We start from the raw sequence: 26,682 nt of genomic DNA on the forward strand, positions 1-26,682 counted from the left end.
GTGTCTGTGTAGGAGGTGGAGTAGGGGGTGGGGGAGGTGGGTTTTGAAGAAACGACAGTGACTGCTCTTGGGTCCGTCGCCTGTTCCCTGCCTTTTGGCAGTAAACTTGATCAGCGAAGAAAAACACACACTCTAACTTTACAATGCATGCCTTTGTCTCTGGTCGGCATCGGAACTGTCAACCATTTTGAAAATAGTTTCCAGCCTATTAAAATGCTTCCAGACTGTGACTGTTGAACCAGTGAGTTTTCCAGTTAATTGCTTGGCATCCTTCCCCATCTTAAGTCTGTCCTGGGGATCCTCAGAGGCTTTTCTGATTGGAATAAAAAGGCAGAGGCTGGTGTTGTCATCTCTTCACATGGAGCAGGACATCTCTAATCTTAGACAACAAAAACACATGTGCTTTATTGTTTCAAGTTTCTCTACCTTTCAGCTTTCTCTTCTCCTTATGTCTCAATCCTCCCGGCCGCATGACTTTGATGAACTTTGAAGATCAGATAGGTAAAGTGTGGCCTCATACCCCCATCGGTGTCAAGTGTCATTGTTCTGACTAAGCCAAACTACTAAGCGGAAGTAAATAAGCCACTTTGTGCCAATGGACTCTTACAAATGGCCATTTATGGTCTGTTAGTTTAGTTTGGACTCTTTATCTAAGTCAGTTAAATTACAGACTCTATTAGGCAATGCAGTGATCATCTGACACAGTGCTACTCGGAGTAACACTAAAGTGAAGATAGCTCATCATTGTTTCTTAAATTGACTGTGGAATTGGGGTTATATCAAGAAATAAATTAGATTTCTTTGTTAGAATATTGGCCCACTTGTGTTTTATTTAATTCGAGTATCGGTTATCATTGCAGCTATCACTTCTGAATTGATCCCTTAGAGGTAATACGTGCACGGCCTCTGTGTTATTGGATCCAGTGCCTTTCACTGCTTATCTGGGCAGCTTTTACTTGCTGTTAACTGCTCTTTTCTCCTGTCTCAACGACTGTGTGCCTGTGACCGAGCGGGCTGAAGGATTATAAATCTGCCAATTGATTTTCTTAAAGTGTGCTGCTCGATGGAAGAACAATATCTCGACCAGGGATAAACAAGAGCATATTGATGTTATTGAAAAGAAAAGCCTCTCTCTTGATTGTATAAGGCTACTTTCTTTCCGCCCAGAGAAATATTCAGAGCTCGGACGGGTCACTAGTGGCTTCTGATGACCTGCAATCTGTGTCTTTAGCAGTATCTCTGACTTACAGCGTCAGAAGCTAATTCAAGCAATTATCGTAGGCAAAGAAAAATCTACTTAATGTGTTAAAAAATAGATATTTTGGCCAGACTCTTGAGCTTCACCATATCTATGTTTTTGTCTGCCCTGTAACATTTTACCTCCTCAGCCAGGGTTACTTAGGTTCTGTCTTGTGGCTGGTCTCACTGCTGGCATTCTTGTTGCATACTGAAGATTCCGCTGTCTATGGGGGAGATAAGGAGAGGAGAAACTACAATAATAAAGAATGGTGGATGCCAAATAGGGCAGACAATGTGCAGATTCTGTTAAACGAGCCTATTGGTATTAGCTCAGGCTTACTGCATGTTACATATTATCACAGTGTTGGTATTATTCTCTCGGTGATGTCATGTCTGCCTCATGAAATTGTCTGTTGTTCTTAATGCCCGGTATACGCCTTTAGTTAAAGCTTGTGTAACACAGTGCTTTGCTTTAAATGCTTTTGTAAGGCCCAGCATGTGGGGGGTTGTTCTTTTCACTGTCTGAACCTCACAGAGAGAACTGGAAGAATGCCTATTGTTTCTTCATCACTTGCTTTGTCTGATAAACTCTATAGCTAAAAGCTGTCAACACTCCATCACCAACTCTCCTCCCCGTGTTCTCACCCATCTCCTATACACTTTCCTCCTCATTTGCCCTTCTCCTTCCTGGTCTCTTCCTCCTCCTCCTCCTCATCCTCCTGCTGATCTTCACCCGAACAGCTGCGGAGCTGGAAGATGTCCTCAGCCTGTGGGCACTGTTGGCCTGCTTACCCAGGATAAACAAAATGCCTTGGTCTGGACAGGGATTACATAAAAGACTACTGTCTTTGCTGTCAGTACAGTTCATTTCCACTGTTACAAAAGGAGAACACCCAGTGCCTTAATGTAATGTCACAGACAGAAAGAGGACATAACCCCTGTCCTTTTTAAAATGTAATTTCTCAATCCACTACCTCTCAGCGTGTTCAGGCCTGTGGCAGCTCAACTGCGTAACTTTCCTCCATGTAACCCATTCACTGGATCAGTATGGTTAAACATTGTAAGCCCGCATGCCTAATCGGTGACTTATTACTTTTTCCCTCGTAATTTTTCTCCAGTATATCATCAAGTGGAAAACATGGATGAGTCCTCGAAGGCATGTTGAGTTTTCTTTGTAGGCAAGACAAGGCAGCTTTATTTGTATTGCACATTTTAGCAACAGTGAAATTCAAAGTGCTTTACACAAAAAGTTAAAAAAATACAGAAAACTCAACAAAAGTTACAGTGCAGTATAATAAATTAAACATTAACGAAATGAACAACCATTTAAAGAAAGGCAACATCTAAAAGAAAGGTCTTCATCCTTGATTTATAAGAAGTGAGAGTTGCGGCGGACCGGAAGTTTTCTGATAGTTTGTTTCAGAGATGTGGAGCATAGAAACTTAACACTGCTTCCCCCTGTTTGGTTCTGAATATGGGGACAGAAAGCAGATCTGTCCCAGATGACCTGAGAGGTCTGGGTGGTTAGTACTGTATTAGAAGATCAGAAATGTATTTTAATTTAAATTTGAATCTGTTTATTGATCCCCAATAGGGAAACTACAGTGTAATTGTGATGTGTGTTGGCCCTAAATCGTTTAATGATTTATAAACAAGCAAAAGTATTTTAAAATCAATTCTTTGAGGTACAAGAAGCCAATGTAAAGACTTCAGAACTGGAGTGATGTGATCCACTGTCTTGGTCTTAGTGAGGACTCGAGCAGCAGCGTTCTGAATCAGCTGCAGAGGGAGACCGGTAAAGAGACCGTTAAAGTAGTCAAGTCTACTGAAGATAAAAGCATGGACAAGTTTTTCCAAATCCGGTTGACACATAAGTCGTTTAACCCTTGATATATTCTTAAGGTGATAATAGGCTGACTTTGTAATTTTATTAATGTGGCTAGTGTTGTAGACACCAGATCTAAGGCTTTGTAACAGCAAGCATCTGGCATTTACCACCATGCACCAGACCAGCGAGGTAAAACAGCTTTTGTTTAGATCTAGCACCACTTTACCCTCATATTCCTCAGCATGCTTTTAGGAGGTTACCTAAGGCAATCAAGAGGCACACAGCTCAAATAAAAAATGCATGATGGTAAGTGATCCGCTGAAACGTCACTTGTAATCAACTCAAGTTCTCCAGAATGCAGTTTTTAGCCTCTAAAACCCCAGCAAATCAGTTTTTGTTGTTGCTTTTTTTAGAAAATTCCACTCCTTCTTATTCCTCTTAGCAGTGATTAGCCATTGACGACACAGCTAATATTTCTCTCTACTTAGGCTGTATTATTGAGCTGTATTGTAAAAAGGCCATGCCAGGTTGCCTCCCTTTATGCTATTTCCCCCAGTGTAAATTAGAATTAATAGATGTGGATTTCTCTCACATGCCTCACACTCCAGGTTTAATTGTTGTGTCTGTTTCTTCTCAGGATTTGATCAATGGGCAGGAATTCAGGTCTGCTTGCAGATCAGGCGCAATTAAGTATTTTGAATTCCACAAATTTTCACAAACGTTTTAGACTGTTGAACTCCTTGAAGTCTCTGCAGGGTTGAAAAGAAGTTTTTCTGTTCTCCTTGTGACACAAGGATAAGTGGGATGGATGTCTTGGAACCATTTCCCGTGTTTAAATCTGTAACTGGATTAGAGGTACCCTCTGGAGAAAGGTTCCATAATGATACAGCACTGCTGCACAAAAACACATGCAGGCATAGCTCTCCCACACCGTCTGAAAGCTGATGTTTTTAGGGCAACAGAGAATCTTCCAGATGTGTGGGTAAGGCCATGGATTACAGCTGGACACCTATGGCTGCTTTGACACAGGTGTTCATTGCAACACACTCATGCTGTGTGTTTTTATCTCGTAGTGTGACCACTTCACAGCCTTAACCCCTATGGTGAGAAGAAGAGAGAGGTAAATGTGTGTGAAAGAGAGACAGAGAGAGAGAGAGAGAGAGACATGGGGGCTCACCTCTGAAGAGAGGGGAGAGCACGTGACCAGATGCAGCCATGTGTCAATCTGACAAAGTGGGGTTAAGAGCCCACTGCCATGTTCCATTACGAGCTTCATTTGGAGCAGCAGACGGTGGGGACACAGGGACGAATCACTCATCAAGCATGGTCCAAACTTAGCATTTTTTGTTATTCCGTTAACGTGCATGCAAGCACATTTACACACAGGCACAGGCACTTGCACAGTTCGACAAAATGACCCTGCCCAGCCCACATTGTTCCCTCCTGTGCACAAAGCATATCCCTGAGCTATCAAAGACAATTAATGTAGTCATTCATCTTGCAACACTATCTGGTTAACAACAGAGGAAATGTAGGCCGGTGGAGGAGGGAGAGCATGGGAGGCCGGCAGATAGTACACTGATGAGGGAGGTCTAACACACTCTATCCCACTGAGTGAACCTGCTCTTTGCCAACCTTAAATGACCGGAGTGCAGAGGAAAATGCAGTGCTGAGGCAACACACACACACGAAAACACGTATTTCTATGCCCCTAAAATGTAAAAATCAAGATAGATGAAAACACATAAGAACTCAACAAAATACAAAAATACAAAACTATTTAATGACTCAGGAACCTTTTTAGCTCAGGTAAACTCACACCATAGTGTGTGTGTTTTGATTCCCTAAGGTCTTAATGAGGGAAAGCCAAGCACAGGTTCTTTGCTGTTTTTGTGATTTGATTTTGGCAGTTGGTCCAACAGATGGGAGAAGTGAGTGGAAGTTAGAGTGCATTTGGTGCTCCCTCCCTTTAAGTGGGTGGTTGTGTACATGCAAGGTGCTCTCTAGTCTGTCTTTAGGCAGGCAGACAGACAGCTGGTCAAACAGGCTTAGGGGAGCGGTGGGCAGTCTGGGCTTTGACTTAAGCCCATTAGGCCCTCTTTACTCCTCAATAGTCAACAACCCCAACTTCAAAAATGTTTTGATAGTATTGTGGCGGGGGTGCCAGGGTTCATGGTCATTTGTCCAAAAGGTGGATCTAAATCTTTCTGTGATGCGTTAAGGCGAAAAATACTCCAAAGAGATCAGAATGCTATCATGTTCTGCCCGGTGCCAAAGTGTTTTAACACATCAGAGGGCCCTAGTTTGACGATGTAAGTGCGAGGCTTGAAGCGCGTTGCGCAGGTGCGTTTAGCGCGTTTCCAAATCCACTTTTGCTAATTTGATGGCGGAAAAAAGGGTCAGTGCGCCAGGCGTGTCATTCAAAAGGGTTGTACATAGTGTCTTCATTTTTTGTAGATGTGTTTTGGGCATTAAAATAACAATGAAATGCAGTGTTACTGATTTTAGACCAGGTTTTTGTTGGTCAATGGCGAGATCACTTTCTGGTGCCGCAAGATAGCAATACGTCAAGAATTTACCTGAACACACCTCCATAAGACCAGCACACCCATAGGCGCAAAGATGGGGTCAGGTACATTTGATAAGTAAACGATGTGGGCACAGGACGTGAAGTTTTTACTGCGTCAGTGTTAAAACAGCAAAGGCATTTGCGTAAGGCTTTGCTCCGCGCTGCACCGTGAGAAAGATAGGGCTCCATGTGTGTGTGTTGCAATTGAGTGTGACGGGGTGAGCTGTGAGGGTAGGGGCCCCCCTGTCTGCCCCTCTGTGTGTGCAGTTGTGTCATGTAGCACGTATGCTTTTGGAATGCCGGACTGTTTTCCTGTTTCCCCCGTGGCGCATGAAGCCAGCAGATTGGGTACCAGGAGGGTGCAGGGGCGACACAGGGATCAATGAAATGTGCTCTGGAGTAAGGTTTGTACATCTGTGTTTGTAAGAAAGGGATTCATTTTCATGCGCAAACCTACCTTTTTTAAACTAAATTTTTACCTATAAGACATTCCTCCTAGCACATTTCAGTGCAGCCAAACAGACAACTCAGTTAGCATAAGGATGTCATTCATAAGCTAATGTAATAAAGCACCGACCATGGTTATCTTTATTACTCTGCACTAGACAGAAAAGACAAAACACAAGATTGTATTACACAAAAAAACAGAGGAGAATATTGACCTACATAAAGGTCTGATTTTGTTCCAAGAAAACCTGTTAATCCCTTTTGACATGACACTGATGAACTCCGAACTAGTAAAATGATTTACGCTTATTACGGTCTCTTTTGCCATCTGTATCTCTTCTTTTTAAATACAAGCAAGCAGCCGCTGGTCAACCAGATAGTGCTGATTTATTGAAAACTGGCCTTAGTTTGGGCACCAGGAATGCCTAAGAGTTATTTGAGAGCAGACACATTATTATACCATTACACTGACAGTGATGCTTGCTGTGAAATACTGGTGTTTAATTTTGCTTGCTCTAATCAAAGCTGATCTCAATTTTCGTTCTGGGGGGCTGCAAACTGCCGTGACATCCGGATCGTGCTCTCCTTCCTTCCCATCCTATTCTCCTCACTCTACATGAAACCGACTCATTCAGGCGCCTGGTCAAAGCACACATGGGCTGACGTCACTCGGGCTGCTTGTGGGCTGTGGTGTTCAGACTCGAGCCGTATCAGAGGGGCGAATGGGCCCCGGTCAGTGTGGCTGCCGGGTAGCGTTGTACACAATGGCTCCTGTTCAGACCTCAAGTCCCACAACCGCAAACAGCACTCGTGTGTGTTTGTGTGTGTTTGTGTGTGTTTGTGTGTGTGTGTGTGCGCTTGGCGTGCACATGTCTGCGCTTGCGTCAACTACCTCAAGCCAGGCATATCTAATGCAACAGCAGATCAGGGGATCTGTATTTAATTTCTGAGAATACTCTTCCCTATATGTATCCATTCACTGTGGAAAAGGCATAAGTGTGGGATGACGGAGCCATATGTGACTAGATTAGCATCGGTCTCCAACCTCTATTCTCTGCCACGTCATGCCCAGTGGCAGTAAGAGCCTGACTTAGACAGAAGTCACAATTAGTCATAGTGAGAGTAGCAAAGGGGCTGTAAACTGAAGTTCCTCCGCCATTTGAACGTATTTCAGGGAAAGAAACAAGGGCCTTCTTCCCTATCTTCCCTCGCCTAGTCTCCACCTTTACATCTGCGGGAGCTCAGCCTAGGGATTGACGATGTGTCATTGAATCTTCTAGTGGATCAATGGACTCGTAGCCCACTGGGGGCCAGCCACTGGCAATCCATCCTCAGGGGTCACAACACATTTAGCCCTGACTCACAAGCACTCATTGTCATTCAAGTGCCATGGTCAAGCAGGGGGAGGAGGAGAGAAGTGTTAAGTTATGTTAGTTGGATGGCTGAGAGCTACGTAATTTCATCTTTGAAACTTTGTCCTTTGTCCACTTTGTCTGATGGGACTAAGACTTGTCAGAAGAATGCTTTCTAGTTTAACCATTTAATCCCATGACTCACACACGCAGATTGACCTGGGGATGATGAAATGTCAATGATGAAATATGTATGTAAAAAATAATTCCACAAAACAGATTCAGTCACCACAGTTATTTTATCTGAATTAGATTTGCGTTCCATTATCTGTGAATTTATTAATGTGTTGTTGTTGTTCTTTTTACATCTAAAGGAACAAAATTATAATTTATTTGCCATGTTGTTCCACTAACGGTGAATGTAAATGTGTTCTCGTCCATGTGACGGTGGAGTAAAATAGCTGGCTCCTAAATGACAACATAGTAGCTCTGCAATAGCAGAACCTCTGCTGGGTCCAGGCTGCCACCTTTCAGTTGGGCTGCTGTCTGTCCTTCCTCTCACATCTGGATCCAATAGGAGCGGCTTCCTTCTCTGAAGGAGGGACACATAAATAGCCAGGCAGCCGAAACCACACTATGCAGCACAGCCTGGATGTTGGTTCAATCGTTTGCTGCTGTCCCTCTTTTGCACTGCCAGCTCAGATATGGCGTATGATGTCGCCACCCCCCTGCACGTACCCCCACCCCTGTGTCCCTTAACTCTACTGTTGATCCTCCGATCCCTGGACTGGGGTGTGACTGACGCATGTATGCTTAACGCACGGAATGCTTAACGCACGTACACCCAGCTCTGTACCCATCTGTGGAAAGTTTGAGTGGAGTGGGGCCAGGATTGAAACACAGGCAGGCAGAGGGTGGGTGGTGGGTGGGCTGAAGGTGGCCTGCGTGGGCTGAAGCCTTTGGGCTGAGGAAGGGAAATGCAATATCCTGGTTATAGTCAAACAACTAAATGCGCTGCCTTTATGAGATGCAAGGCACAGTAACAGTTCCATAACTAGTATATAGAGATTATATAGCCGCATCCTACCTTTTCGTTTACAGATATTTATATATAGTTAAGCCTGGTGTCCTCATTTAGATGTATGATGTAGACACAAGAGTCATTTGACATGTCATGTGAGAGCAGCTGTATGCAGCAAAGAGTAAACTGTGGGGTTGACACTTTCTCTCTTATCCCAAGACTGACCCTTGTCACTATGTCTGCCTTAAGTGTGTGTTTGTGTGTGTGTGTATGTGTGCATGCATGCCCTTGACTTAACACATGCCCCTTTTGTGTGACACATGTGCATGTCCTACCACACAAGCCCAGCCCCAGCCTCCCAAATTAAAGCTCATTCCAGCAAGAGGTGGGTCTGTTCAGCTTCGATGCGGCCCCGCGGCCCTTCCTTCCTTCCTTCCTTGTCCCCTCATCTGCTTGGGGCTGCAGCAGCAGGAGAGGAGAGGGGAGGAGGAGAGGGATGGATGGAGAAGCTTGAGTGAGTTTTAATTTGTGTGCTTACAGCAGAAGACTCTGCAGAGTGGCGTAGTAGCGGGACCAGAGGCATTAGCGCTCCTGTACTCATTCACCTCAGACTAGATACACACACCTCCTCTAAACATACACACACGCACGCACACACACACACAGTGACACTTATTATTGCACCCTGTTATGTTGTCTGAATGGTTCTGGCACCGTAGTCTTTGTTTTCTCTACTGAACCAAAGCCTGTAGTGCAGTCACTGTCTGATTGATCAGTTTATAAAACTCTGTTGCAAACTGGAATGAGCTGCTCAGGGACACAATCTATTTGCTCTGCCTCATGTTGTTGCTTCTTTCACATAGATTGCCCATCCTGCACAAATACCACCTTGCAAAATGCTGTATAAAAAGACAAAAAAACCCTCCTATTTCTGGACTACAAAGAGAGAGCAAGAGAGAAAAAAACCGTATAGCATTAATTCTCATGTTGCCTTGAAAGCCTCGATAGTCTGCATGTGTGTGCGTGTGATGTGGTAAAACTGCAGAAACATGGAGGAGGTGTTCCAAGGATGGAACTTGAGAATGTCGTTCCCCTCTCTCTGGCCTCTGAGGAGGAGCCACCAGCGCTTGCTCCTGCCCCCGCTCGGCTCTGCGCCTGCCTTCCCATACCAGACACATAGCTTCAGTTTCCCTCCCAGGCCATGAGGGTATCAGGTTTGTTTTGGAGAGGAGGGGAGGGGCAGGAGGAAGGGGACAGGGATGAGGAAGGCTGGCATTTGTGATGAGGAGAATTAGGCGGACCAATCTCTGGGTTGGTGCGGAATTGAAACGGTTAGCCAGACAGAGAAAGTCCCATGAAGAGATAGAAGGGAGGGGAAAATAGAACAAACAAGTCCCTCCTGGCCCGTTGCTGCCCCTGACCCCTCATCCTTAAATTCCGTGCCACCAACTGGAGTTGTGTAGCGGCCATTTAATGAATGGGGGTGGGAAGGAGAGAGCAAGAAACGGGGAGGAATAAGGAAGGAGAGAGAGCGAGAGGGAAGGCGGGTCAGGTTGTGTGTTGTGTGTGTGTGTGGGTGGGTGAGACCCGGCTCAGAGGCGCTTGTGGTGGAGTTGGTTATGTGTATGCGTGTGTGTGTGACTGTTCAGGCTAAGGAGGAGCCAGGGGTAGGCCCACACACATACACTCTTACCTCTTCACAGGCTTTGTGTGTTTGTGTTTTGTTCATGTCTCTGCTGAGACACTATGCAGTCTGGAACAAAGGCCCAATTCGGGCTTTGCTTCCGCCTGAGGCTGCTCGCTGGCAGCCACAGCAGATCAGTCATCAGAATAAGGAATAACAGGCACACCTCAACACTTCCATAAAGTATTCAACAGCTTCAGAGAAGGGACTTTATCTGTGAGGTGTGAATTGTCTGTAAACATCATTTTTATACTCCCCCTGTTGTCCCAGTCGCACCATGAAATCTACCCCGCTGTTTGTGTTCCCAGGGGCTCACCAGGCAAGTGCACACTGGTTTATTTGCACAATTATTTCATTTAAGTCTTCCAGTAAATACAAACAACAGTTTTTCTGTTCCAGGTTAGTTTCTTCCCCTGGGAGGGTATACACATTTATTCACATATTTATTTCCAAAACAGTTAGATAGGTAGCAGAGACAGTATTAGTTTTAATTGTGTGGTGAGACAATATCGAGTCAATTTTTTCCTTTCCAGTTTTTTCCTTTCTGTTTGTGTTTGTGTTCTGTTCTGTTATTTTTCTAAGTCTTGAAGAAAACTGTATCTAAGACACCACAGATACTTTTTTTGTCTGTCAAATTCTTCTTTTTGTTGTCTTTAAGGGTGTGTTCTCCTCTTCTGAGACAGTAAATTACATGAATGCTCATGACATGAGGCATTGAGCTGCCGGGATGTATTGATCCCTTGCTCCCATTGCTAGCCGACTTGTGTCTACCCTTAAACCGCCGGGACAATACTGGCACGATCGTCCTCGAGTCTTTGTGTGTGTGTGGAGGGGGGTCTTGTGTCAAGGGAGATGGGTTTAACATTCAGGCCTGCTCCACCCTTTCAGTTGTATTTCCCCTACCGCCGTAGTGCTATCCAAATAACTTATGGCTGTTGGTGAATAAGCCGACAGGACCTTTGTGAAGGCAGTGAGGCAGACAAGAATTGCCACAGGGAGACCGGCTGTGGGATGAGATGAAAGTTTGTTTTAGCTTGTGCCCATACTGGCATTTATTTAGTTTAGTTCTCTTGTTTGGTGGCTAATCAAACCATGTCCCTTTTTTTCTGCTTTATAAATTATGAATATTTAACGCATCAATAAACAAGACTGAAAGTGGTTTCTTGTATATTATCAATTACTTATATATGGCTTCTATTTATTTGCGGTCACCTATATAGCAGTAGGTAGCAGGTGCCGTTAGCCAGTCAGTCACATCAGTCAGTGCTGGCCATGTAGCGCTGTAGGTAATGTGAGCTGACACGGAGTGACAATGCAGACAGGAGGACATGCTGTCACTGCAGCTCAAGGACAAGAGGACGTCCTATGGTGTTGTTTACTCCTTACTGTACGCTAATTCTGCTGATCCCTGTCTGTGATGCGGGCCGCCTTTTCCTGCTTCTTCGTCTGCTTCTTCTTCTGCTTCTTTTTCTGCTCTCCCCCCGTGGCTACAGAAAGGGAACAGTTCAACCTGGAGATGACTCCAAACTCTGTTTATGTGTTGGACGTGCTCTGCATACTATACACATTGGGGACACAGTGTAAGAGCTTAGTTGCTCTCAGGACAACTCGGTGAACTCGTGTTTTTCCCCCTTGAGGACAGGCAGTGCAGTAATAACATGCTTCAGGTGTCCCTGGTGTTGCCTACATGTAGCAGGAATGTGCTCCTGTTGGCAGATTGGGGCTGGGATGAAATGGTGGAATGTGCGTTTCATCTGGAGGCCCAGACTCTCTGATGCTGTTCTTACATGTTTTGTGAATTATTTGTGTATTTACAGCGACAATAAACTGAATCAATTTAATACTTTATGTCATTTTATAGAGCAACGGATTCATTGATTGGAAGTGTAGCAGTTGCAAATTATCTCTGTTTACACATTATACAGTCCTTACTGGAAAACCTTTTGAGAGTTATTGTAAAATGATTGTGAAATTATGGACATGTAAAAAAAGGGTTGCCAAAGAAGGTAATTACTTAACAATGGTAGATCACTAGAATCACAGCATTCTGTCTGTGATGTCTTATGTTCACCTGCTCAATCTCCCCATCCGTCCTCCAGGGAATAGACAACAGCGATGTGCTATTCCATGATTTACCGCTGCCTCCTTGCCAGCCTTTTCACAACCCCTTGCTAGCTGAGAGCTCAGCAGAGGACAGTGAGGCCCTGCAGCAGTGGGCTAGTTAGGATTGCAACAGACAAACAACTCATCTGAGAGGGGTCAGGGCGAAGTAATAGTAGCTCTTATCAAACCACCACAAGACAAAGCAATGCTTAGGAATCTGGCCATGGAAAAGGGCTTGGAGCCGGAGACACAGCCAGCGCTTTGATGGCTTTCTTTTGAGTAGCTGAAGAATATGGTCTCCTGTTTCCTGTGTTTGCTCTATCTCGCTGTGTGTGTGTGTGTGCGTGTGTGTGTCTGCTTGTGTGATTGATGGATTATTGATTGAGTCAGCATGCTCCCATTCGCTCTCTTAGCAAGCTCAGCGTCCCCTTGGTCGTCTGTAGCCAGCCGGCCCAGCACTGGCTGTTTGTAAGTATTCAAGTGTATGCACATTCATGTTTGTCTAAGCGCATTCTGGAGGAAATCATTGATCTCGCAGGTGTAGATCCTCTCTCACGCTGGCCACAGGGACTCAGTGTTTCAAAGTAAGGATTAGGTAATGTGTAACTCGCACTTTCAGGCTCAGACAATATTTAACACCAGATCATGTCACGTAGTTAAGATAACAATGTATTACGAATTTGAATGTCACAAAAGAGACTTTGTTTCATCATCCTAATGGCTTTTGGTGCAGTAAAACACTAGAATCGCGAGCCTTCTCTTATAGGTACTAGGCATAGTGTTTTTTTCTGAACCAGTTCCAGAGCTGCAGCAGTGCTACCGTAGAAGAGTAAATATAGCCTCAGGCCTTCCATTTGTTACAGTTTATGATGTGCAATTTGGCGGCTTTCAGACCAATAATAGTTAACTAGACATTTATGAAATAACTGCAACAAATTACTGCATCTGGGCATACAGTAGTTCTCAAGTAAATATAGATCCCGGGATGCAGTGTGTGCAATTGGTGAAGTGTACTCTTTCTGCAGGTTCCCACATGCATGTCAGAGGAACTGAGTGATCTCTTCAGAAAGCAATAAAACGGATGTGAAGTGATTTGTTTGGGGAAACCCTCAGGCTGAATTAAACTGAGCTGGAGGAATGATAATCTGCCCGAAATATTTTTATGAGCAAAATATGAGACTGGGAGTTTTTGTAGTACTTTGGGGCACATATGCAGCATTTTAGATGTCTCTTCTGTCTGTGTTGAAGGGAAGAAGAGTCTTTGAATTCTGCTATGTCAATCTATGTATTGCTGTACTAATCCATTTAAGACTGACATTGCTCACATTGATTATATATCAACAGTTTACGAGATAGATTGTGGGTCATGACAAAAAAAAAACAATGTGTGTTTACGTTCTCAGGGGATGTGTCATGCAGTGCAGCGTGCCTTTCCCCCATGGCTAAGGCCCCCTGTTGGTGCTCTAAACTGTTGCAGCCTGGTCCGTTGAGCTGTGTGAGGTCTGTAACGACAGGAAGACAAAGACAGATTTTTCTGAGGGGGGGTGTTCCAAAGTGGGCTGCAGTATTGCAGGGCCCCCATCTATGTCCCAACTGAAGGAGAAAGTTTTCTGTGGCCTTGAGAGGAGGGGGAAGAAAGCCCACTATTTTAAAACTGTGTCTTTTTGTCCCCCTTGACCGGGAGTGTGCCACAGCATTTCACAATGGAAGCGGTTGTTTGTTTGGGGGAGAAAGCGTGGGTGTTTTGTTTCAATCATTTGTTGAAGTCTTCTGTTTGACACGGTGGGGGCTTAGCACTTCCTGTGGTTGGGGGCAGGCTTGTTCTCTGTGCCCATTTCCCTGCCTCTCTACTGGCATCTGTCATCTCTGTCATCCTTTGAATAATCCAGTTTACAGGCTGCACATTTTTGGGGAAGGGAGTTTAGAGCTGTTGAGCTCTATCATGGTGGCCTGGGCTGAAGGTGGTTTAATTTCTAGTCTTTGTTGAGTGGAGAACAGCAGTACAGTTCAGAGCAGAGTAGAACAGTGCCTTCTCCATCTGCCCCAGTGCAAGCAAACCCCTTTGCCCCCATCCATACTCCCCACTGCAGCTCTCTTGTTTCCTCCTCCGGTGCTATGTGGACACTTCACCTCTCCTACATGCACTGACTCCTCCTTAATTCGACTAAGAGCTAATTTCTCATGGAGAGATGTGATCCTGGACTAAACACTGTATCTGATTGTGGCAGAGCAGAATAACACACTTCTGTCACCCTCCCTGCATGCTTTGCCTCCACCCTCATCAGACATGGAACACCTGTCTGACACAGGGATTGACCCCTGGGACTAAGAACTCCCTCAACAGTCGCTACATGTCTGTTTTAATACACCGGATAAAGAGATGATCTGATTTCTCTTTTTCTTCCAGTACATGTTTCATATTTCAAACAATTATTTCTATGTGCCTCTTCCTAGGGTCTCTTGCTCTCCTTCCCCGTGAACATCCTTTTGTTTCATTACTGGAGACATATCTCAGTGCAGCCCAGCTGGTAATTTATTGAGCTGTCTGCTTGTGAAAATGTCAAATCTAGACTTTCACAATATTAGCTAGATGCGCCAACCAAAACTCCTCACTTGGCTTGTGTTAATTAAGAGAGGTCTGCTTGAGTTTTAGAGCCTTAAAAAAATGACAGCATATGTGCAGTGTGTGAGAGCGCATGGCTGTCTAATTTTTCTTTTGTTTTTTTTTTATGTTTCCCTGCTCCTTCTTTCCCTCTTTCCTCACTCCTGAACAAGAAAGGCCATGTAAGCTGCTGAGGTCCCTAAAAGGGGCACATGAAGTGGAGTGTGTGTGTGACAGAGAGAGAGAGAGAGAGAGAGAGAGAACGAGTGAGAGAGACGGCTTGCTTGAGTGGATGGAAGCGGAGAGGAGGAGGAGGAGGAGGAGGAGGAGGAGGAGGGGGAAGGACTGAACTCTCCGCCCACCTTGAAAAGAGGAGGTGAAACATGGTCATAGAGCAATGATGTCACTGGCAGCCAATAGCAAGTGTGAACTGGGGACTGTTTATTAAGGCCTGTCAGCTGTCCTGCTCCATCCACATTGGCTGCCCTGTTCTGCTGTTGGTACAGCCAGGGATGGCTTACCCGTAGTCTGCCCCATCTCTGGCCTTTAGCCTCTGACCTCTTGTCTTGTCCCATATAGCCAAACACTCTACTCCCAGCCCCCCTATGCCCTTGAGCCCAGCTCTCTGCAGTTGATACTGTAGCTAATTTGCCACCTAAACCCTGTTTCTAAACCAAATATGGTAAGTATTAGATAAGGGTTTGCAGTTTGTTATTCCTATGGTTCCCACTGTATCATGACTGTACAGCTTGTTTTTGAGATCAAACGTGAATGTTAGACTTGTGTCATGGTAAAATCTGATTAACACAGAAACTTAGGTTGAAACCAAGGAGCTGTGTCTATGCTGAGCCCGTGAGTGAAACTTACTGAGGGTGATGTAACCCTCAATTTGTTCAGAGACTTGTAAACAGTGAAATTCTTTACTGCACAAGCTTTGTGCAGCTGCCATATTTGGTGCTGTTGTTGCCCAATTGCTAATGAGGAGTTCTACTGTTTACTGCACTGTAATAGCTTTTCAGTGTAATTGGTGCCTTACACTTACATGGTAACCCAAAACCGTGCTGTTTGATTGTCACCTTCAACTACTTGGAATAAAGGAGATATTTAAGGCAATATAGCCCCTACTTTTGGTATTCAAGCACACTATTTAATGTAAAAAGATGAAAGGAGAAAGAGAAAATGAAAACCATCACATTGTTAAATGCTGCCAAACATTTCCCATCATTGGTCCTCTTTGGTGTTATCAGTGTGCAAACATGACACAAAGTGAGCATTATGTGCCTTTATTCTTCAGTGTTGTTCAGCAGTCCATAAACTACCTGCACACTGCAAGCTTTTAACTCCCTTTGCAGATACGAAAATTGCAAAACAAGCATGAGGTAATTGTATTTATAAGGAAAAGCTAAAGGCCTCGTTCACGTGAAATGAAGCTTTGTATACGACAGCAACTGGATCAATATAATGCCGTTTTACTGTGATACCATCTAGGACTGTGATATCTTATCAGACCATTACACTTGAAAGGACTGGCCTAAAATCTCAGCACAGGCTCTCCAGTCGTAGAGAATAGTCTCAGTGTCCCGTCGTAACAGATGTAAACTCTGGGCACAACTGTCCCTGCTGAACCCGCAGCTTGTCTTTTTTAAAGAACGAGTGCAGCCTCACAAAAAGGACACTGGCCCTCATTTATCAACCTAACGTTGCAACCAGCACAGATTTGAGCACAGAAATCCTCTTATGAAAGGCTTCACGTGGGATTCATGAAATTTGTTTTTTGATTTTAATCACACCAATCAGAGCGTAAGAATGGTCGTGCATTGATAAAGGCAGCGGCTGGAAACGATCATAATTTAAATATCACACCCTAATATATTTTCAGTTTTTAGGCCTAGCCCCTACTATTTACGACATGGCAAGATGTGATCCGGCTAAGAAGCAGCACTTTTCAGAAGTGGACATTGAACCTTGACATCTCAGTTTAATTTGTACTAACATGTATCCTACTTGGCAGGCTAAAAACTGGTATTAAAGACTGAAGAAAGAATGCGGAATAGAAAGAGATCAATGTCAACAATGTTGCCTCTATTGGACTCCAACTGAAGTTTATACTTCATTGACATATGTATGCTATACTCCTAACAGTAATATATTTAGGCTTCTATTGCAATCTCTATACCTATATTTAAATAAACACGGTAGCGGAAATGCAGTTTTTTTTTTAAGAGCCAGGCAGCCATAAGCTGTGAGGGAGAGCGCATGTCCTCGGGCCCCGCGTGCTGGACCACCACCCCGACCCTGTCGCCTGACAGCAGAGGGGCCGGAAAAACAAGCTGAAATATGTCAGTCAATGTGTGCGTGCGCCCGTCCTACGCCTGTTTTAGGTCATACGCACGTTTCATAAATGAGGGCCAGTGTGTCTACCCTCAAGAAACTCACTGTGAAAATTAAATTAAGTGGAGGAAAAAGAAAACCCTAAATCCAGATGTCATATTTGAAGTGTGTAATAGGTGGCAGACACTGAGGCGTATATTCCAAAGAGAAAAGGGAGATACACCGGAGAAACAAGCTAAGCAACAGCATTTCACCGTAGTCAGTCTGCATGGGCCAACAACCAGCCACTTTCATCTGAAAGACAAGACAGACAGAGACTACAGTGTAAACTATGCATACATATAGGTTACATAGTCCTGAATGTGACCCCCCCATGCACTTAACCCCACCAATTTTCAACACACACACACACACACACACACAAACACACACACACACACACACACACACACACACACACACACACATATATACGTACATAAAATCTTACCAAACTGAATTGTACAGGATTTACAGCCCACTGGCTATCAGCTCAGAATCGACTAATGACCTTCTCAGTGTGTGCAAAGCATTTCATTCTAACCTGGTTAGGAATGCTGGCAATGAACAAAAACGTATCCCCATCAGCTTTTTAGCTTAAGGCAAATGTTGGTATGCTTAATTAGGATTAGGGCCTCCTTGAAGTCGATGTGAAATAAAGATGTGTCGTTTTGACTCCAGACGTCGTGCCAGCAGGGAGAATGTATGCCTTACGGCGTGCCAGGACGAAGTCTGGGCACCGTGTGCCGCAAAGCTGCAGATGGTCATCTACAGAAATAGGCCTTGGCATTAGCACCACTACTATTCTGATTTTCTGACGATGATGATAGGCTGAACCAAGTTTCATAAAGTAAAAATGTTACATGACGTACTGCACATGCTCGCCTGCAACATTTCAGAGTCACATTTATTCTAAAAACCTAGGCGTATCAAAGTGCTGTCGAGTTTGAATGTGTCAACAATCAACATTGGCTCATATGGCGCCGAAGGTTCTTTTTGGGTAGCTGCCTATCTGGGGACAGGTGGGTACACAGCCTAGTGTTAGACTGTGAGTGCAAACATCCAGCACCAACCAGCCAAATGAAGCAGTAAATTGTTCATTTTTATGTACAGTTTCTATTGTTTTTCCCTAGTGTTGCATAGTTAAGCTTGTGTATGATGGATGCCATTTAAAGGTTATATAAGTAACCAAGCATACGTCTTTAGTGATGGTCTTCATGGGTGTCTCTTCTACTTTCACAAGAGAGATTAGAGTGTGGAGAGGGATGTGTACAAGGCTGAAGGGAAGTGAGGGCTTTCACGCTCTCACTAACTCCAACCAGTCACGCAGCTAGCAAAACAGACAGCATATCTCGCCAGCCAGCACAGCAGTGCCAGTAAACACACTGTATTTAATGAAGCTGATCCGCGAAGTCAGTTATTTTTAGAAGCCAGTTTTAGTGAGAGGAAACACCTCAGAATCTGTTGGAAAAAAAAGCAAGAAAATGAAAACATTGTCTGAGTTCTCTCTGAAATTGCTTTTCCCATACTGATACATATCTTAGCATCTTTCTTAGCTATGCAGCTTTTTACCTGCAGTGTTATTGAGCACAACCAGTGGGGTAAAAACAAAAAACATTAAATTGGCAGCATTTTGATTTAACCCTGCTTAATGCTCTAATGACAATGCTATTCATTTGGTAAAAAGTGTCACAGAGCAGGCATACCTATTAATTATGTGTTGTTGAAAGTGGAGCTGAAATGATTCTGTGCAATACATTTTTATTATGACTTAATGGGCCCGTTAAAAAAAAAAAACGTATTTGTTCATCTGCAGATTAATTTCTTGACTGTTTTGCCTATAAAATGTCAGAAAATAGTGCAACATGTCCAATGCAAATCCACATAGACAAAGGGATCCTCTTTAAATTGCTTTATTTATCCAACCACTACTTAAAAGCCCAAATATATTTACTCTACTATGACAAAGTGAAGCATCAAATCCTTAATTTTGAGAAATTGAAATAGTCTACCTGAAATAGTACATAATATTGGTAATGGAATTAGAATAGTTGTCAATTCATTTTCTATCAATCATCTCATTAAACAATCGACCAATCCTTTTAGCTATACATGAATTGCCTCAAGGATTACTAAAATAAGGTAATAGGATATGGTCAGTAGTGTGGCTAATATTAGAGCTTCCCTACCAATCATGTTACATTTTCTATTAACCAGAATGTGAGCCTATGACGTCTAATACTTCATTTCTTTCAATAAATTATGCCAAATAATATCATAGTATTCATGGACATTGTAGTCGTCATTGTTTGGAAAGTGCTTTAACGTGTCTTTTAATAGCTTACAGACCATTCTCTACCCCATTAGTGATAAAAAAAACACAAAGTGTTTTCACATGTGACTGTGCTGCATACCTGTAAGTGTAAACAACAACAACAACAATAACAACAGCAAAGTCGACCGAGGCCTGAGGGTAGAAGGAAGGTGTGTGGGTGTGTGTGTGCGTGTTATGACTGAATGCGAGTGAGGGGAAATGCCACGCATGCCTGAACACACAGACCAGCACATAGTTTTGTGAAAAACACATTGCTGGTCTTTAGTGGGCACGGGAGTGGAAGAGACCCAGAAACACTGGGACGGGGAGGAATGGCCTCACACACACACCTTTGTGCACAGAGATTTAGCCAAGCTTTCCTGAGCCAGCTGTCTGCATGAGAAAATCACATCATGACGCTGTGCAGTGTTGCCTGCTGATCGGCAGAAAGATCGATCCTGCCGAACATGCACGGCCAAACACACTTTGTCTGAAAAGGTGAAAAACGCCACTTTAGATTAGATTAGTCCATCCCGGCACTTGAGACTCTATTGCTGTAGCGGTAAGACAGCACTGGAATCTCTGATGCGGTTTGCCTTTGGCTGTGGGTGGAGGAAGCATCCTCTCTCTGGCCGTCTGGGCTGATGTGGTTTAAACAAGTGTCTGTAGTGATCCACTGGGGGCTCCCAGGGAGGGTCGGGTTGCCGGATGAGGATGTGGCCTGATGGAGCTTAGGGAGCTGGGGGCTCGGCCTCCGATCCGGGTTGTGGCAGCCCCTGGTAGGCCTTCCGTCTGCTACTGTGTTCCTTTTTCCGCTACCTTACTGTCTGCTACTGCTCTCATCATTGGTAACCTGAGCTCACCAGTCTTGACTCTGCACAGAGTGGGATGCTTTGTATCCCCACAGTGTAGTGTGCAGTAGAGTGAATACTTCTGTAAATGGAGGTGATTTAGATATAAATGTAATCATGTCCTAATGGAGCCATTGCCCTGTTTACATTCTGGAGCAAGGACAAGCGGTTTGATTGACACTTAATGTGCAGCTACTACAGTAACCTCCTTCAAAAGCATGCAGTCACAGCAGAGGATGTGTTGGTTATGTTCTAATTTTCTGTGGCAAAATTCTAAAAATGCACCATTTTATCTTTACTATATTTATTATTTTGAATTTAACTAAACTGTCTTTTTAAAATCAAACTCAGGTTAAATGTATTACTTCCTGCAGAATACATTACTTTTCATCCCAGCTTCCGAGTCATGTTTTGTTATTTAGCTGACGTTTCAGTTAAGGGTCAGGGACAGGAATGATCTTACCAAGGATTTGTTGTTGAGTAAGCGAAGTATATTCAGGTTTTTCCTTAACTTGTGGTTTCTCTATAACGATAAAGCGGAAAAGCCATGGCTTATCACTATGGTTACGACTCCCCCTCCGAATGCCTGCTCAAGAGAGGACTTGTTTACCATCTCTGCTTCAGACTCAAAAACATGTCAATCATCATGTTTAGAACCGCCCCTTCTCACCTGCCATTGGTCCAGCAGATAGCTCTCAGTTTAACCCCTCCCTCCTCATTCCAGACACCCTCCTCCCCGTTGTCCCTGCCCTCGAGACACACTGTGAATAATGAATGATTTCCCAACTGTCCGTCACGCCTTCTACTTATCTTCAATGACGCAGGGAAAACATACTGCACGCTCATTATGTTATATGAAAAATGATTATTAGATAATTTAATATTTTACTATGGCAGACTCCTATGGTTGGTTTGGGAAAATTACACCAGTTTACCAAATTCCTTATATTTTAACACCATACAACATCTTCAGAGGCAGCAGTGTACTGCTGGCAGTGAAAGTGTCATCAGCGTCCTGATGTAAACAGTGTAGTAGTTACTTACACAGCGTGCTCTCTAGCAAACGGGGCATGACTTGCATTCAGATGAGAAGTACTGCTGCACTGCAATCCTCTTCCTCTCAGGCACCAACATACTTCTTCAATGAACCCCCTTATCCACACACACACACACACACACACACACACACACACACACACACACACACACACACACACACACACACACATATTTACACAGAGACAGTGTTGAAATCTAGCCATCTTGTTATCAGATTGAAGTTTTTTTTTGTGTGGCTATAGACTGTTGAAGAGGAGGGGTAGAGCATGGTTGTTGGATTCTGGGTCACATAACCCTGAACCTTCTTTGCATGTTGAACTTTAAGAAGGCAAGGCCTGCCTGACTGAGGAATTCATTTGATGCCTGACACCTCTTTTGCTCTACTGCAGTCTTTTTATTTTTTATTTTTTGGGGGCATCCTTGTATATTATTTCTATTTTCATTTTAAGCTACATGTTCCTCTTTTCTTATCTCACATTAAACCTCCATGATCATGTTTGTTGCCAAAATAGCCTCCTCATCTCAGGTTTCCTTTGCAATTCCTGAAGTTGTCATTGTGTTGTTGCAGCAGAACAAGAAATTAACATTCTCCCCCTTGAATCCTCTGCGGCCCGAAACATTCTGCAGATTTTTCACATAGTCCAGCGCCTGGAGGACACCTTTAGAACAAAAATCAAACAGTGCTTGTCTGTCTTTCAGTGGTTGGTAATACCTCTCCCCCACTCTGCTGCTGTATTAATGGTGGTTGTAGGGATGCACAAGCTGCTCAGAAGGAGACTCCTCAGTGCCTAATGTTGCTTTGTCTACCGTTGACGAAATGGACCCGGCCACTCCATGTGTCGCAGTGCTCTGACAAACTGCAGGGACAGGCTGCTGGTTGGCTATGGTGTCTGACCTGACTGCTCAGGGAAATAGCAGGAGGGAGGGAGGGGGGGTTGTATAACTACTATATGAGAGGAACATCATAAACCTCGCTAGCCCCACTCCCAGCAGTTTGACTTATTTGGCTTTGTAGCCTCAGATCATTGTCAAAGTTTTTGTTTCTATAGTTCAGTACAGTTGTTTCAACAGTTGCTTAATGTGATGCAGTGTGTGCTTTAAATATGGTCAAATCTCACCCTGCTAATGCTTCTAATTTAATCCTGCTCATATTAAACATCCACTTGTGACTACAACGATGATAAGAGGAGCCCCTTGTTAGGTAGTCCCTTTCTTTTGAAGTAGTGGAAACCCTCAATGTCCTGCATAGTTATGTGCAGAGAGCAGCAGCGTGGAAATAGGGCCGCCGCATTAAGAGCATCTATAAATAGAGGATTGTATGCTTGATACCATGGGTTGTTTGGTCACACAGTGAAACCGGGTTGACTTATATGGATTTAAGGCAGCAACTCCCCCTCCCTGCGCTTTCTTCTGGTGGAAGGTATGCATGTTTAGAATTTCTCTTCATTGAGGAATCTGTTAAATGATGCAGAAAGGAAGGGACCTCCTCCAATGAGGCTCATTAGAGTTTGCCTAGGCTGCCCCCTTTTGGTCGGATTCCAAGAAAAATGAAGCCTACCTGATGTTTCCCTCTTTTTGTTTTTCTCCCTCTGCAAATGTGCAACACTAATCTGCCTGCTTTAAACACTCCTTTCAGCATCATATGTCTAAGCTGTCATGTGGGAACCTGTGTGTGATGACCTTTGATACTGTAGTTTGGAAACAAAAATTGCCATTTGTTTAGGACCAGATCCAGAATAGTTAGATACACTATTCATGAAGTACCACAGAGCCAGTCAACTCCTGGTGTAGCAGAGCATTTAGTGGGAAGCTGTACATAACACAGTAAAGGGGCCTTTCTCTTGCCATCATGAAAATACTCCTACTGCTACTGCTGTGTAATTTCAAGGTCTATCTTATCAGGAGATAATTATTAGAAATTCCTGAGGCACTACAGTGTATGAACAATAAAGTTATTGTTTCAGGTCTACTGAATAAGATTGCATTTTTTTAGGATGTTTTGGGTTTCTCTTTTTGTCAAAGAATCCTAAAGGAATTTTCCAAACACAGCATTTCACCTCTTCTGTACTTGTTAGATTTGACTGAATGTGATAAAGAATGGCAAGTATTTAAGAAACAGTCAGGAGTGAGAATGAGAATTCCCTTCCCTTGTGAAGCAAAACTGGAGTCGGCACCGTGTGAGTGTGTGTTTTCTCTACAGCATTACTGTAGTACACCGTCACATTCTTAACCTACACAGATGTTTTTGTAAAGCAACATTAAATATTCATCAAGAGATTAGCTCAGCAGCCAGCTTCATTTTCTTGACTGATTCACAAAGTGACCCAACAGTACTGACACTCGCAAATAAACAAGTTGAGTTCCTTTTCCTCTTTGCTCTCTGGCACACACAAATTTTCACATAACATGCACACGCATTCTTCATCATGTGTACTCATGTAAAAGTATCCGTTATGGGGATGGCGGAAATAATGATTATTATGACAATGAAGTAAAATGTGTAGTGTCACCATCTTGCAAATTACAATAACACTCATGAAAGATATGTACTTTTGTTTGAGAGCGTGTGTGTGTGTGTGTGTGTGTGTGTGTGTGTGTGTGTGTGTGAGAGTGTGTTTGCACAATTTCTTCCATTTTGGCTTTGCACCAGGAGGCGGTTGCTAAGGAACCAAGAGTGCTCTGCCTCTTATTTCAGTTCAGTTTTGCTTTATTGCCGAAATAAAAATGTTCTTGCAGGAATAACATGGAGCATGACAATAAATAAGTAACATTTACTTCTCTTATACAGAAACATCACAAGGGGCAGTTTTTTATAAATGAGGATAGATTCCTTATGTGTTGGATTTTTCCCCAAAGAAACCTAAACCTGGGACTCAGTCTTTCCCAGAGACACCTCTACAGTGAACAATCATTAGAAGAAAGCACCTTGTCACCTGGCCTTTCACAATCACGCACGCACGCACGCACGCACGCACGCACGCACTTTTTTATGAAAAGGACCTGAAACTAGGACACCCTTGCCTGGCCTGCAGTGTCTCCAGATTAGTTAGCAGTTGGAATCATCTGCTTTCTACACGTTACATCTGCTTTTCCAGACGTGCTTCTCTAAAAATAGGCTACAGTAAAAATGTTTTTGAACATTGTAAACAGACGCCTTACGTGTGCCATTTTCATCTCTGTCACTGCTATTTGTAAATTGTAAAGCCCATTTAGTGATTGGTAAATCTACAAACAAGCACTGACCTAATTTTTGCCTTATTACCTGAAATGAGTAACTTTACTTACTTCTGTGTCAAAGTTTGGATTATGAAAGACATATTCTCTAGAGTTGAAGTCTGACATATTAATGGTCATTTTGTAAGCTCTGTCCAATAAATTTGAGAAACTGTAAGGACTGGAGAATGCACAATCTGTCTAATGTCTGTCCCAAGCAACGGGATCTTGCTATCTGTTATTGATAACATATTGTTATGGGTTTTGGTTTCTCAGCAAACAGTGAGGAGTTTCTATTATTCATGTTGCTCAAGCTTAATTTGAAACACCCCACGCAATCATTTTTCTCAGCCTGGAAGGACGTACAGTTGTTCATTCTTCAAAACTGTAGTGATAGTGAGAGCAAGAGCTTTGTTTGAGGTGCAAATGTTTTTTCTTCCATTATAGAAGAATAGTAATGAAACAATAATATACTGTTATTTGTCTACACAACACAGTGGTAAACTTTGATTGTAGAAACAATTTGGTTTAAAAACAAAAGGCAAGCATACATATTCTACCAGGAATTTGTTTTTCAAATTGCTTAAATGCATATCTATTAAGTTCATAAATTTAAACAATCAGTTGCTAGTGTATGAGGTATAGCTAATGCAGTCTACAGCCCCGCAATAAATCCTACCTTCATGATGGTAAAAATGTTAGCAATGTGTTGATTCAACTTAATGGTCATTTTGGAGGATGCAGTTGTTTGTACTTTTAAATTGTATTGTGTTGTACTGACAGGTGGTGTATTTTGTCCACCCAACTCATAATAATCAAGGTAGGTTGAAGAACAAAATCATCTCTCTGTATGGTAAATCAACCCCTCTCTTTAACATTTTCAACAAAAATGAAAGTAGGATTTATTGCAATATGGTTGTATTAAACGCTATTAATATTATCTATGTTTACCTACAGTAATAAACTGGCAACTGACTGTATATGTACATTGGAAGGTTAGTGCCAGACAAATTCATTGGATTAAGAGAGCAACTGCTAAACTGCCATTACAAAGCAGCAAACAGGTATTTGAAGCTGTTGGTGCCTCTGGAGTCCCGCAAACCTCAAAGTGTAGGATGCTCCAGAGGCTTGCAGTTGTGCATAAACCTACTATTCGGCCACCCCTTACCAATGCTTACAAGCAGAAACGGTTGCAATTGGCCCAGAAATACATGAAGACTAATTTTCAATCTTGTTTACTGATGAGTGCCATGCAATCCATCTGGACCATCCAGTCCAGATGGATGGAGTAGTGGTTGGTCAATGGCCACCGTGTCCCAATAAGGCTGCAACGTTAACACGGAAGTGACGGAGTCATGTCTTGGGCCGGAATCATGGGGAGAGAGCTGTTAGGCTTCTTTAGGGTCCCTGAAGGTGTGAAAATGGCCTTGGGAAAGTATATAGAGTTTCTGACTGACCATTTCATTCCATGGTACAAAAAGAAGAACTGTTCCTTTTGTAGCAAAATCATCTTCATGCATCACAGTGCACCATCTTATGCTGCAAAGAATGCCTCTGTGTCATTGGCTGCTATGGTCATAAAAGGAGAGGAAATCATGGTGTGGCCCCGATCCTCCCCTGACCTCAACCCTATTGAGAACCTTTGGCGCATCCTCAAGCAAAAGATCTATGAGGGGGGGAGGCAGTTTGCATTAAAACAGCACCTCTGGCAGGCTATGTTGACAACCTGCAAAGAAATTCAAGCAGAAACTCTCCATAAACTCACAAGTTCAATGGATGCAAGAATTGTGAAGGTGACATCAAAGAAGGGGCCCGATGTTAACATGTAACTTGTTAAGACGTGTTTGATTGTAAAGGTTTTTGATATCAGTACATATGACCTCCTAATGCTGCAAGTTAAACAAATGACCATCATGAGTTCTTTACAACCTATACAATGTTTTGCAACTTCTGCAATTTGGAACAGCGCATTTTCATTGGGTGGTTTGTTCTGTGAACTTCGACTTATGCCTCAACGGTTGATGACTTGA

At 43.3% G+C, this 26,682-nt stretch overlaps 1 protein-coding gene across 2 annotated transcripts in view; it reads left to right on the forward strand.

Moving 5' to 3' along the window:
- Positions 1-26,682, forward strand: part of igf1ra (insulin-like growth factor 1a receptor) — a 73,523-nt gene that overhangs the window by 26,504 nt on the left and 20,337 nt on the right. The gene's annotated exons all lie outside the window — the stretch shown is intronic.

The sequence above is a fragment of the Etheostoma cragini genome, chromosome 8 (assembly GCF_013103735.1).
Source record: "Etheostoma cragini isolate CJK2018 chromosome 8, CSU_Ecrag_1.0, whole genome shotgun sequence".
NCBI classification, from domain to species: Eukaryota; Metazoa; Chordata; class Actinopteri; order Perciformes; family Percidae; genus Etheostoma; species Etheostoma cragini.